Source organism: Malaclemys terrapin, chromosome 18, assembly GCF_027887155.1.
Source record: "Malaclemys terrapin pileata isolate rMalTer1 chromosome 18, rMalTer1.hap1, whole genome shotgun sequence".
In the NCBI taxonomy this organism is placed as follows: domain Eukaryota; kingdom Metazoa; phylum Chordata; order Testudines; family Emydidae; genus Malaclemys; species Malaclemys terrapin.
The window spans coordinates 20,367,046-20,381,695 of record NC_071522.1 but is presented as its reverse complement, the minus strand read 5'-3'; the positions used below and the strand labels follow the sequence as shown (position 1 = coordinate 20,381,695).

Sequence of the window (14,650 nt, the reverse complement as noted above, 5' to 3'; positions counted from 1 at the left end):
TTTTGGTGTGCTCACTTCCTCTTCCACACCAGGAGTCAAGAGAGATCACCGAATAACTTGCACTGTCGGTTATAAATCTAGCTGAAAAAATCCTCAACACATTCTCCAAGCCAGGTTTGGGGGGGCGGAGAGGAGGGTGTTGGTGGTGGTGTTTTTTGTTAAGCTTCAACTTCTAAAATCATTTTTGAAGTTAAAAATAAAGAGCAATGGTGCTAGTCATCCATGACGTGTGCTTCTTTTCACACTTGTACACGGGAAGAGGAAAAATGATACAATACAAATTTGAGGGAAGTGTGAAGCTGGAAAAGAGAAGAGTCAAAATCCACGATACTGCAGTAGAATTGTGCATCAAAGCATAAAACTCAAGTAAGTCTGTAAGCATAACCTAAAGCCCTGCTGTTCATCTGTAGTCTGATAAAAATCTGATTTCAGCTTGTTCTAATGTTTGTGAGCTTCTACTCTAATTGGCTGGATTGAATGAGACCTGAAATATATGCACACAGTTTTAATTAGAGGGACAAACTATTGTAGATACAATACTAGTTATTTACAAATACAGCAAACCTGTTGCTAAACTAGTTTTATTCAAGATAAACCTGAAAATCATACCCGAACTGGCTCTGAAATGCAAAGGGAAAGGGAAATGCAAACTAAACACCTACTCATTCAGTATGACACACAGGGCTTGTCTACAGTACCACGAAGGGTCGATCTAAGATACGCAACTTCGGCTACGTGCATAGCATAGCTGAAGTCAATGTACTTAGATCTACTTACCGCGGTGTCTGACAATCCCGTCGACTCCACTTGAGCTCCTCATTCTGGTGGATTACGAACAGACAGAAGAGCGCTCAGCAGTCGATTTATTGCGTCTATACTATACTAGACATGAAAAATCAACCCCCGCGGGATCGATCGCTGCCCGCTGATCCGGCAGATAGTGTAGACAAGCCCATAGAGAGCAGAGTCTACTTCACAGCATCTAAAATGGTTGGAAAATTTGAGTTTTCAGATAATGGATAATATGCCTTTTTTTAAAAAGTGTACAACAGGTAAGAAAGCTGGGTATAGTAGACAGACCATAGTACTAAAAGACAGGAAATCCTGCATGCTAGTTCTGATTTTAACTCTAATACCCTTTGTGGTCTTGGCAAATGAATTAACCTTTGTAGACCAGGCCTGGTCTACACTTACAAGTTAGGTTGACATAGCTACATCACTCATGGGTGTGAAAAATCTATACTCCTGTGCACTACAGTTATGCCAACCTAACCTCCAGTGTAGACATAACTAAGTCAACGGAAGAATGCTTCCGTCAACCTAGCTACAGTTGCTCGGGGAGGTGGTGTTCCTACAACGACAGAAAAAAACCCTTCTGTCTGTGGTATAGGCAGTGTCTACACTATAGAGCTATATCAACATAGCTACAGCACCATAGCTATCCTGGTATAGTCCCTGTATTATAAACGTACCCTCAGTTTTCTCATCTATAAAGTGGGAATGAAAATACTTGCCTCCATAAAGGAATGCTGTATGAGTAAAAGACTGCAGACACTCTGAAGCTGTGCTCTATATGTGCTCTTTTTAAATAATAAATATCATTATAGCTCCAAAAACAATATCCATTTAGCACTGAACTGTTTGAAGTCCAAGATTTGCTCTGTTCAGTTTTGGACAACTGCTAGAAAAACCCCCAAGAGGATTGAATATGATGTCTGATATAAGTCACTAGGGCTAGTAGGAGATGTATGACATTTACATCACTATCCATTAGAGAGCTGAATCTCTCAGCTTTCTAGTAATATAATTCAAAATTGTATTTCAATATTACAGTGGTTGGTTATACAAGATGCATGCATAGAGGCATGTCCAGTAAATAACATAAATTTGACAAACCAGCTTAAGTCACCATGCCAAGTTATTGAAAAGCCACACCAACAATTCTTAAAAAGAAACAGAGGATAGTAGCTATTGATCACTTTAACTGTCCCACAATAACCAACATCAATGAGATTCCAGACCTATATCATGGAGAGTAAATCCCTCATATATGGTCCAAGTCATTAGGCAGGACAGGTTCATATTTTACTTCCAACCTGATATAGTACTGCTAACGCCAGACATTCAAAAATCATAAATAACATCCCGTGCCCTCAAAATCATGAGTGGCTTAAAAATAATGAGATTAAAAAAAAAAATCTGTGGAGTTTTATTTGTCTTCTGGTTCTTAAACCTTTAGGGTACTCTTGAGTTACATTTTCAAGTTCTTCCTGGCAACCCTGAAAGCTGATTTTTTGGGGAGGAAGGGGATACAACTGCTGAGATTGTCAAATAATAATATGATTCCTGGAATTGGGGCTTGAAGAAAACCACCAAATATCATGAAAGTTGGAAGGAGTTGATCTATCTTGTTTTCTCTCACTCTTGGGAAAATCTCTCTCGCTCTTGTAAACATAACTTTTGACTGACCCAGTGTGCTTATTCATTCGATTCTAAAATAACTAAAGATGTCAATTTAATCTCTTCCTGTGCACAGGCAGCATTCTGTGGTGGGTCAGAAATGACAGCTGTTATTATCTGGCATCCTAACACAAGAAACAGATGACAGTTCTAACATTAAAAAGCACTATATTATGTTGTCTTTTTAGTCAAACAGCCTTTTAACATCAAATTAATTTATATCCAGTCTGACTTCTAGTTTCTGAACTTGATGGCTCATTAAGAATTGCCCATTTACACGAAGATGGATCTTCACATTGAAAACATACATTTATTTGGGAATTAAACATAGAAGTAACATGCAGCCATCAGGATAAGAATGCACACATCTCTAAGGGCTTGCAGTTCTGGAAATGTCATAGGACATGTAATCACTTAAAATGTTGTCACTGGTGGAAAGGGCGATCTTACACGTAAAGCAATGGACGAGAGTCAGGAGAATGGAAATGCATAAATAGTATCAAATATGCTATTTTTGAGATCTCAAATTTGTAAAACACACAGACTTACATTACGAAGAGATTTTTACTCACTAAAACATCAGTATCTCTACAACAATCAGGTAAAAGCCATTCTTTACACAGCTTTAAGGTGTTACCAGCATCAACCGTAGCACTGGACAAGGATATCTGAAAGTCGGGGTGGGAGCACCCAAAAAAAAAAAAGTTATTTTCAAGTATTTTGCTCCAAAATGCATAAATTTGTAATATTTCAATATTCATAATTACTTACATTTCGACATCTTACAGTTTTGAATGTATTTTTAAAATATTTCAATTCACTTTTAGAGCGCCAATATATTTAATAGCATCAGTGGCAAGTAAATTTAAGAACACATTTTAGCCATTTCTCACTTCATCCTAGAAGGAGGTCACAATACTGATTTAATGACTGGTGTAATTTTCATGGCAATATAGTGATGTCATACACAGGGGATTCTGAGCTTTCAATGATTAGACAGAAGAAAAAAAGATAGATGGGGAGGGGAAAAGTCTTGGCATAAATACAAAAATAGTAAAGCAAGTTAGAAGAGTAAGTTGCTTTTTGTAAAAGTGCCTGCACCCAGAGTCTTGCAGTTCTCCTCTGTGTAACAGAAGTCCCTATAATAAATAGGGTTAGGCCTGATCTACATTACAGAGTTAGGTTGGCATAAGGCAGCTTATGTTGACCTAACTCTGTAAGCCTCTACACTAAAATTCCACTAATGCTGATGTAACTCGCCCGCTACGCCAACTTAATAACTCCACCTCCCCGATAGGCATAGTGCTTAGGTTGACATACTTAGGTCGACGCAGTGTCAGTGTAAACCCTGCATTGCTTATGTCGATTTTAGTGGCCTCTGGGAGGTGTCCCACAATGCCCTACTGTGACCACCGGGGTCACCATTTTGAACTCGGTTGCCCAGCAACCAGGTACACAGGTACACACCCCTCCACTCTAAATGCTCACAAATTTTTGAAATTCCATTTTCTGTTTGCTCAGCATGGACAGCTCACCTAGCAACTGCCCAGCTGACCACGCTGGTTACACACTGCAGACGTGCTCCTGCCTGGAGTACACGGGAGGTGGTAGATCTCCCATGTCTGTGGGAAAAAGAGGCTGTGGAGGCACAGCTACGATCCAGCTGTAAAAACATCCATATCTATGAGCAGACCACTCAGGGCATGAGGGAGAAGGGCTAAAAGAGGGTCCCGTAGCAGTACCATGTGAAAGCCAAGGAGCTGAGGCAGGCCTACCAGAAGGCAAGGGACGCTAACAGCTGCTCTGGTGGTACAAAGAGCTGCATGCCATCCTCGGCAGAGACCACCCCCAAGAGCCCTGTGGTACTTCAGAGGAGTCAGAGTCACAGGCCCCTGGAGTGAATAGTGAGGAGGTGGTGTTGGACGAGGGAGGAGTAGTATGGGGGACAGGTGACCGGGGGATCCAGTGGTACAGCGAGCCAGGACCTGTTTATTCCAGAGCAGTTGAACCAGTCCCTACAGTCCAGCATAGGTGAGCCTAATGCAGGGGAAGGAACCTCTCGTAAGTGGGCAGTTTGCAGGGACATCTGTTCATTTACTCTTTTTTAAATCATGCTTGAACAGGTAGTGAAATAGCAACTTGGCCTCTATTGGTTATCTGCTTCTCACTCCCTTGTACAATTAAGCTGAGGGGGCCCTGCACAATAGTTTATGTGCACTGGGATGTCCCATGAATCCTCCATAGAGATCTCGAGGAAACTTTCCTGGAGGTAGTCTGCAATCCTCTGCTGAAGGTTTCTGGGCAGGGCTGCCTTATTTCTTCTGCCACAGTAGAACACTTTCCCATGCCACCCAGCAATTACTTCAGCAGGCACCATTGCAGCACGCAGGCTAACAGCATAGGGTCCCGGTCTGCAGACAGATGCGTGCAGGAGCTGTTCCCTTTCACCCTCCGTTACCCGCAGGAGTGAGAGCTCAGCTAAAATCACCACTGCCTGTGGAAAACGGTGCCAGTATTCAGTTCAACTTCCCTAACCACATATAGTCATGCCCATGAGCTACCACATCCCCGTTGTCCCAACTCGCCCCCTGCCTTTGGGCTGTATTCACCATGGCTGGAACAGCCACTGTGCTCTATGAATCCCAAGGAGAAGTGAGAATGTAACTTGTGTGTGAGTTCAGTATACCAAGTTTCCGTTTATCTTGTGAATACACTCTCAATAGTACCTCTGTGCACTGTATCTTTTGCAGCTGGAAATGTGACCTTGAGGGTCTCTCCATCCACACCAGTGGAGCGGCTCAGCCAGATAAGAAGAAGAAGAAGAAGGAAGAGGACGTGTAGTGACATGTTTCAAAAGATCCTGCAACCCTCTGGTGCTTCAGATACTGAGCACAGGGCTTGGAGGACCACCCTCATGGACAGAATGGACTGGGATAGAGTGGAGAGGAGAAAAGCAAAGGAAAAGGAGAGAGACATGCAGCAGGAGGTGCTAGCACTTCTCAAGCAGCAAACAGAGATGCTGGAGACTGTTGTTGATCTTCAGGTTCAACAGATCTGTGCTTGCCTTCCTCTGCAGCCCATAGATAGCTGCATTCCGGGACCTCCCTACACACATACCACACATTCCCAAGACATCCAGGGCTGATGCACTACCCCATCACTCCACCCTGGGGGAGAGTACAGGCAATCACAGCCACACATACACTGACCTGAGAGAGAGACGGTTAGTGTATATGTGTTCGTGAAATGAAAATGACTCTTCTTTCCCCTTCAAAGGTGCTTTTCCTTGTATCTATAACGTTTCATTCAGTTAGAAATCTGTTTGCATGGGTTTGGAATAAAAGTCTATTTATGGAAACTTAATTCCTCTTTATTAGTTCACAACAAATGCTGGTTGGGTCTGACATCAGTCGCAGATAATAGCAATAGGTACATTCATTTGCAATGTTATATTACTACACACTGAGCACTCATTACAGGGTTTATACCGGGGTGCAAAAAAAAACAAAAACTAACAGTGCCAGGCACACTACAGCTACAGCAACATACTTTACTGTGGCTCACTATTAAAATGGTCTTTCAAAGACTCCCTAATCCATATAGCCTGATGAGCTCTTCTTATAGCCCTGGTATCTGGCTGCCCAAAATCAGCAAACAGCCATTCCACCTCCGCCCTCCACCCTGGCAGAAACTTTTCCTCCTTTGCTTCACAGATATTATGAAGCACGTAGCAGGCAGCTATAGCCATTGGGATTTTTTTTCCCCCACTGAGATCAAATCTCATGAGTAGACAGCACCAGTAGCTTTTCAAACAGCCAAAGGCACGTTCAACGGTCATTCTGCACTTGCTGAGTCTGTAGTTGAAGTGCTTCGTGCTGCTGTCGAAGTGGCTGGTGTACGGCTTCATGAGCCATGGGAATAAGGGGTAGGCTAGGTCTCCCAGGATCACTACTGGCATTTCAACATACCCAGTGGTAATCCTCTGGTCTGGAAAGAAAGTCCCTACTTGCAGCTTTCTGAACAAGCCGATGTTCTTAAAGATGTGTACGCATGCACCTTCCGTTACCATCCTGCGATTATGTCAGTAAAACATCCCTGGTGATCCACCAATGCTTGCAAAACATAGAAAAGTAGCCCTTTCTGTTGATGTACTCTGTGGAAAGGTGGTCTGGTGCCAAAATAGGGATACACGTGCCATCTATCGCCCCACCACAGTTCAGGAACACCACTGGTACAAAAATCATCCACTATGTCCTACACTCTGAAGAAGTGAGGTTCTTACCCACGAAAGCTTATGCTCCCAGTACTTCTGTTAGTCTCAAAGGTGCCACAGGACCCTCTGTTGCTTTTTATGTCCTACACATTGCCCAAAGTCACAATCCTTCATAGCAGGACACAATTAATGGCCCTGCACACTGGCATCACAGCAACCCCCACAGTGAATTTCCCTACTCCAAATTGATTCCCAACTGATCACTAGCAATCGCCACTTGCTTTTCCACAGTCAGTGCAGCTCTCATTTTGGTGTCGCTCCACTGGAGGGCTTGGGAAAGCGACACACACACACAGGAATGTGGCCTTGCACATCTGAAAATTCTGCAGACACTGCTAGTCATCCCATACCTGCCTAACAAGGTGATCCCAACAGTCAGTGCTTGTTTTTCAGGTTCCGAACCAGTACTCTTACCTCTGCAGCTGCTCTGTGAATCCAACAACCACCTTGAATTGTTTCTTTCTACGTCCCACAGCAACCTAGCCTCCAAGGAGTCATCATGTTCCCTGTAGCTCCTCTGGCAGCTCTGCAAATACTGCAGAATCAGGCGCGCCAGGCTCATCACAACAAAAAACTGTGCAGGATCTATGCTTCTCACACAGATGGAGGATGCGTGGGTTTGTGGGGCTTTTGAAAAGAGGCACAAAACGTTATGGGATGGAGATAAAATTATGGGTTAGAGAAAACTGCACCATATTCCCAGTCAGCCCTGCGTGACTCGTTTGCCCCCCAAGAAGCAGTGCAAACCCTTCCCAAAACACACTGCGCTAGATGGTGGCAAGTTGCACAGTGGGGTAACTACAGACGGTGCACTGCTCTCTGCATCAGTGCAAGCACCGCTAATGAGGACGTGCACCACCGACACAAGGAGCATACTGTGGACATCTAAAAGTGATTTCATTACGTCGTAACTTACGTCAACTTAATTTTGTATTGTAAACTTGCCCTTACTTATGGTAACACAGGTCCCTGTGCACAAAAAGCGACACAGCGACACAGATCAGAAGCTGACTGATCTTATAAGCAAACAAGTGATCACATGCAACAACTGACAAGTTTTTCGATTTCTTTAAAAACTACAAGGCATGAACTATGTAAGTATCAGCCTCCAGTTTGAAGAACCTGAATTTTGAATTGCAGCATTCTGTGAATTAAAAAAAATATATATAAGAATGATCTCCCTCAATTTCTAGGCTTTTGATTATAAAGTGGGAAGGGACATTTAAGACAAAGCTTTATTTGAATCAGAAAAATAAACTGTTTCCAAAAATATTTTGCAATGCTTGTATAATGGCCTCAAGAGAGTCAGTCATTTAGACAACTATGCTACTAGCAGCCACAAAAGCGACATTTTAGAGCTAGCCCTGCTTGGGAACAATTGAAACTTTCTCCAGTGCAAAGTCCACACACAGGCAGCAGTGTTTCCCTGCAAGCATCTAACAGTTTCATTATTGTTTAACCACCCCACCCCCCAAAAAAACCTCCAACAATCTATTAAGCTTCACATTTCACGTCTCTGCAATTAGCCTAGAATGTCAGGCACACATGGGAAGAGTTCCCTGGATTCACATGAGCAAAATGCTAAATTGTTTAAACACAGAAGCCATATATCTTCCTATCATTATAGAGATACTGATCATTTAAAAAAATAATTATTTCTGGACTCCAGGACCCATTTGTGTTCAAAATTACAAAGCCAGGTACCTGTGAAGACCCCATTAGGAACGCGACAAATAAAGGTAGCCCATTGCAAATAGTTAAAGGACAAAGGGTCCACCAATCCAACTCTTTATACGAGGGACTCCTCACTGAGACCACAGCGGAGTTACCAGTTGTGTTGTAGCAGAATGCACTAGTTGCACAGTACAATGCAGCTTGAATTTGCTACTGACCACCCCTCCCATCCAAAGAATTCCATTGCTCAGCGGCTAGCCTGAGCCACCGCTATCTAGAGAGAAAAAAGTTCCCAAGGAATATTGACGTGAAGGTGTAAGAAAACTATGAATGCATGATGCAAGCCTACAAAACATGTCATCATTGCACATAAACAGAAAGCACTATAAATACCCTCTCATTAGCACATGTTTACAGTGTGTGGTTTTAACAACCACAAAACTGACTAGTATGGTATTAAGAAGCGATTTACTGATGCCGTAAAATGACTGTTTTTAGAGCAGATTGTTTTGACACTGAAAAGAGAGGATGACAATATCAACGTAGGCTTGATCTACACATACAAGTTGCACTAGTGTACCTAACAGTGTGATGTTGCACTAATGTAGTTAAATCAATGCATTTTTGTGTGTGAGCACTCTTACATAGGTTAAAACCTGGCTTACATAGTTTAGCTCTAAGTCTAAGTCTTAAGTCTAACCAGGTGCTTCAGAAGAAGGTGTATGATCCCCACAGTAGACAGGTGTAGGATAGCCTGCCTCGATATGAGGTTTCACCATGATCTCTATAGAGGCAAGCTTAAGGCCTGAAACATTAGATTTAATATTCCTTCCAAAATATTTAGGCACTGGACAAAAATTTAAATCAGTCCCAGTCCCCAAGGAATTTACAGTCTAGGTCAGGGGTGGGCAAACTTTTTGGCCCGAGGGCCACATCTGGGTATGGAAATTGTATGGCGGACCATGAATGCTCACAGTTCCTGGTCAACTGGAGCTGCAGGGCCGGTGCTTGGGACAGGGCAGCGTGTGGAATCCCCTGGCTGCCCCTGGAGCCAGAGGGGAGACATGCCGCTGCTTCCGGGAGCCGCGCAGAGCCATGGCACATGGGGAGCAGGGCAAGCCCCAGACCCCACTCCCCGTCGGGAGCTCAAGGGCCAGATTAAAACATCTGAAGGGCCGAATGCAGCCCCCGGGCCGTAGTTTGCACACCTCTGGTCATCATAAGTAAATGAAACCGACAAACTTGGTGGGTTGAATTACAAGGCTACGGTATTACAAGTAATCAGTACATCTTTAGCTACAAAAATTAAAAGCATATACTTCCAAAGCCAACAACAAAGACAGGGAATACAGGTTTGGGACAGGGAAGGCAGGAAGGAATTAGATTGACAAAATAAATGCATCTAGCATGCTAAAAAGCCCCAGATAGTTTACAGATATTATTGCATGGCTTTCTGCCTTAAATTTATTTTTAATCCTGCAAGCATAGGAAGAGAGGGTACAGGGACACTCCATTCAAAGGGCGTAACTCTTGTGGAAACCTGAGTTATTCTAAGTCTATTTCACCTCAGTAAAGGCATGAGTAAATAAACATTTATCTACAGACATAAATGACAGTGGAAGATGTATTTGATTTCATTAAAGTCTGATTAATACTGACAGAGGAAATATCCAAACCACACTACTCTATAGTTAGATAGTTCCCCAACCACTCACACGATGCGTCCTGAAGCAGCCAGCACTGGCCAGTGTGCTAGACAAGATAATGGATCTAGGTGGATCAATTTGTTTCATTGGACCCAGTTGTTCCATTAAAGCCAGTTATGATTATCCATAGGGCAGCTTGCTGCTATAATCACAAATCCTTCTCACCACCAACATTGTGAGCACAGAAGTTGTTATAGGGACATAGTATTTTGAATATGAGAGAAGTGAGGGTCTAGAACAGGGGTTCTTAACCCACGGCCCAATCAGCACAGAGCTGCGACCCATGTGACATTTTCAGGGCCATACAGGTAGCGTATATTGCAGGTGTGGCCAAACTGTGCTCATGAGTCATGTGCGGCTCTTTTACAGTTAAAGTGCAGTTCCTGGAGGCCCCCCCCCCCCCAGTCTCCACCTTCAAGACTGGGCAAGGGGGAGCTCGGGGCTTCTGCCCTGCGGTGGTGTGGTGAGACTAGGGGCTTTGGCCCGGGGGGATGGGGAGGGGTTAAAGACTTTAGCCTTGGGGGGGGGGAGCATTGGGACAGAAACCCCACAGCCCAGCAGGCGCCGCCCCACAGGGCAGGTTGTGTGTGTCTTCTGGCTCTCGCACTTCTGAAGATTATCGTATGCAGCTCAGAGGGTCAGTAAGTTTGGCCACTCCTGGTATATTGTGTTATGTGTGGATGAAGCCCACCTAACACAGAGAGCTGCACGTGTGACCCACACTGGTAAATAGGCTGAGAACCTCTGATCTAGAACATTCAGGAAATAATATACAAATATTGTTTAAACACAGATAGTTCACCCTCACTACTCTTCTGCTAATACGTCTATGGGTTCAATTTATTTGGATCTGGCAAAATAAAATGGTACTAGTGAAAATTATGATAGTGAGTAAATTTTAATCAAAACCAAAAGGGATTAACGTAGCCATCTATGCCATATCAATTTGCAGTTAGTATAGTTATTGGAAGAAAAAGAAACCCCACTGCCTTCAAACCTGCAGAAAGATAATCCTAAATAAACAATTACTGTACTTTCCAGTCACCAGCATAATGAAAGGGAGAGCTGAAACTAGAGAAGTATTTCCCTTAGTCCAGTTCCTTATTGATCCAGTCAAGTGAGAAAGACCAAGTGAGTAACACAACTTAATACACCATAGCATAATAGTTCTCCAAAGAGAAAATCTAATTAAGAATTGCACAACATGCTCTAGGACATACCGTATACATATTCTGTGAAAAAAGTTAGTGGCAATGCAGAGTCTTAGTAAACAATACTTAAATGACACACACTTCCATATCTCTTGGCAGACTAAACAACATCACCTTGCACACTACTAGAATCTGTGAACTGTAAAGCGAAATTTTTCTGGCTAAGTTCTTATATCATGCTTACCTCTACAGTCTTGGAGTGCCTTCTGCTATCATAAAGATACATTAGATTACGATACATGAACTGTTACAAAGTGCAAGAGTCCTTCCATTAACGTTCAAAACATGCAAAGTGATTGCATGTGCTCCCTTCCCCCCGTAAGGGCCTAATCTGTACAAATTCAGACTGCACTGTGAGTGAGTTTTCAAACTTATTTACAGCTAAACATAATACTGCAATGTTTGTTAGAAGCCTACCTTGACAAGGCATGTCATTACTTCCCCAACAACATAGGCAACACTTTGTTTAGCTTACAGGAAAAAGTCTCTGAAGAACAGTCAAACTACCTTTACTTTTCACCTGGCTCACAGATAATGCCTTCCTGCTCCATTTCCATCATTGTGTACACTTTGTTAAGAGAAATATTTCATTTTTGCCTGATTTTGTTTATGACATAAAAACAGGGAGGGTATTTCAACTATAAGGGTAAAGTTATTCATTGAGAAATTAGCTTGACTCCGTTTGGTGCCACTGGCATTGTACCAAACGAGCGCCCTTTGGACATGATAGAATACACATGAGAGCAAACAGCTTAAGCAAAATAACAACACTTGACACTTACACAGCACTCTGCTGTCTGATGGCATTTACACACAGTAACTAACTGAGCCTCACAACCCTCTCCGAGGCGGGTCAGTGTCACTGTGGCCATTGGACATATGGGGAAAGCGAGGCACACAGAGAGAGAACCGGACTTACCTGCCAGCACTGAAGCCAGGGGTTAGAAACACAGCAGCTCCTAACTCCCAGTCCCCACAATCAGCCAGTCCTTTACCCACCAGCCTTTGTTAAGGGGCTGTCCAACCCTTCCCCAACCCCCCTGCAGAAATACAGCCCCCTTCTCCGCACCCCCTGCCCTAGAGAGAACAAAGCCCAATAACCCAACACACACACACAACGCTCCCGCAGCCCCCCTAATCCCAACCCCCCCGCCCCTCTCCTGCCGCCCCCCAACCCCTGGCACCTCCCCCGCCTCTCTCTTGCCCCCCCAACCCCGGGCACCCCGCTCCCCCCACCGTCTACCCAACCCCGGGCACCCCGCCCCCTCCTGCCACCCCCCAACCCCGGGCACCCCGCTCCCCCCACCATCTACCCAACCCCGGGCACCCCGCCCCCTCCTGCCACCCCCCAATCCCGGGCACCCCCCCTCGCCCCTCTCCTGCCGCCCCCCAACCCCGGGCACCCCCCCTCGCCCCTCTCCTGCCGCCCCCCCCCGCACCACGGGCACCCCGCCCCCTCCTGCCACCCCCCAACCCCGGCCCCCCCCGCCGCCCTCCTGCCGCCGCCCCCACCCCAACCCCGGGCACCCCGCCCCCCTCACCTGCTCTGCCCCTCGCTCCCGGGAGGGGTGTCTCCGGTATCGCCCGGCCCGGGCCCGCCCCTCCGGCGAGGGGGAGGGGAAGGGGCAGGGGCAGGGGCAGGGGACGGCGCGGGCGGCTGCACCGAACCTCCCCCTCCGCCCCGCGCGGCGGCGGCGCTATGACAACTGCCCACCCCGGCCGGAGCCAGCCAAAGAGACGGGGGCCAGAGCGGCGGCAGCCACAGAGAGGAAGGCTAGAGCGGCCTCTCGGCCCTGCCAGCCGGCGCCGCCACAGCGACCTCTGGCGGGGAGGCGGGGACAGCGCAGCTCACGCTGGGAGTGGCGCTTTTAGACCATCAGGGCGGAAATAACTAGCCCCTGGGCACGCCGGTTCGAATCCCGCCCGAGGCAGGGGCGGGTCCCCTCACCTAGGGTAACCAGATAGCAAGTGTGAAAAATCAGGATTTTTTTCCTGGGGGTGGGGTGTAGAGTTGCTTATATAAAATAAAGCCCCTAATATTGGGCCATCTGGTCACCCTATCCTCACCCCACTACAGAGCCGGGTGCTGGGGTCCCTATACCCTGCAAATCCCACCCTTGGGCTCCAAGAGCCCCCAGGCAGGACCTAGCTGGAGCGTCATGGCCCTGTTTCAGGATCAAAGCTGAATGCCCCCCAGGCAAAGTCCAGGCTCCAAGATCATCCCCCCGACCTGGCTCTAAGGACCTGCCTCTAAGATCTGACTCCCCTGACCAGTGGTCATGGATCTGGGCTCAACCCTTTACCCCAAGCAAGAGCTGGCTTAGGGTCTGAACCCCTGCATGGGATTCAACCAGGGGAATAAATCTGAACGCAAGCCCAGCCCTGCTAGGGGTTCGGATCCTGACCAGAGTCACAGCTGCTCTTCCTTCTCTTTGATGCATTGAGTTCCATTGAGATTCCTAGTTCTGGCTTTTGGGGGGCAAAGAGTGAGATCATGCCTGCTCTGGGTGTACATTGGAACAGCTCCACTGACTTCAAGGGAGCTGTGGCAATTTACAACAGCAGAGAATTTGGCCCATTGTATCTCCCCCAGACATGCATGACGACTATTTGCATTAAATCGTTGCTTGGCTGAGTTAATGGGAGGTGTTGTAGACCTTCTTGTTAAATTATCTCCCTGCGAGAATGGAGATTTGGGGTTCTCACAAGCACTGTAGCAACACACGGGTGAGTGAAACAAAATCTAATGGTAGCAAAACCCAGAAACGCTGCTGCCTCCTGGGAAATTCTGAAAAACATATAGTTTAGGGCGATTAGATCGAGCTCTCGGATCCGTTTTGTGTGTTTCTTTGCCCCTTTCGTTACCAGGGACACTTGCCTACAGACCAAAATAGAAGGCCTTAAGTCAATGTGTACTCTGGGGAAATTTACAAAAACGCCTTCCTGAGTCAAACAGCAGTTTGGCTGCAGCAGTGCGAACAGGAATGGGAGCCAGCATTAGTGAAAAGCAAGTCGAATCAATGTGATGGTAGAAATGGATCCGGAGACCAGAGTCTCGTCTACACTAATGTTCTCACTGGTGCAAGCTAAATCAGGTGGGTGTTTTTCTGTATAATTCCCTGAGTTCAGGCAAGGCCTTAGAGTCCGTCTGTCCTCACTCGACATCGTGATCGTTCGCAGGCACAGCAGCCGGTGTAGAATAACCTCATTAAAACAAAGTTCCTGTTTTCCAAGCCAAATATTCCTTATAATAATATCTATTTTTTAAAAAGTCAAAGGAAGAGAAATACAGGAAGTGATATCAAATACATCAGCCCCAAAGTGCG

General features: G+C 45.7%; 1 protein-coding gene across 3 annotated transcripts in view; it reads right to left on the bottom strand.

Moving 5' to 3' along the window:
• Nucleotides 1-13,037, bottom strand: part of RFFL (ring finger and FYVE like domain containing E3 ubiquitin protein ligase) — a 38,219-nt gene extending 25,182 nt beyond the window's left edge. Inside the window, exon 1 of one of the 3 annotated variants that reach the window (XM_054008732.1) lies at nucleotides 12,866-13,037. The gene's annotated coding sequence lies outside the window, so the exon portion shown is untranslated. Of the gene's footprint in view, nucleotides 1-10,122; nucleotides 10,284-12,243; nucleotides 12,345-12,865 lie in introns of those variants that run through there. The other 2 variants (XM_054008733.1, XM_054008734.1) reach the window with 2 other exon arrangements.
• Between the last annotated feature and the right edge of the window lie 1,613 nt (nucleotides 13,038-14,650).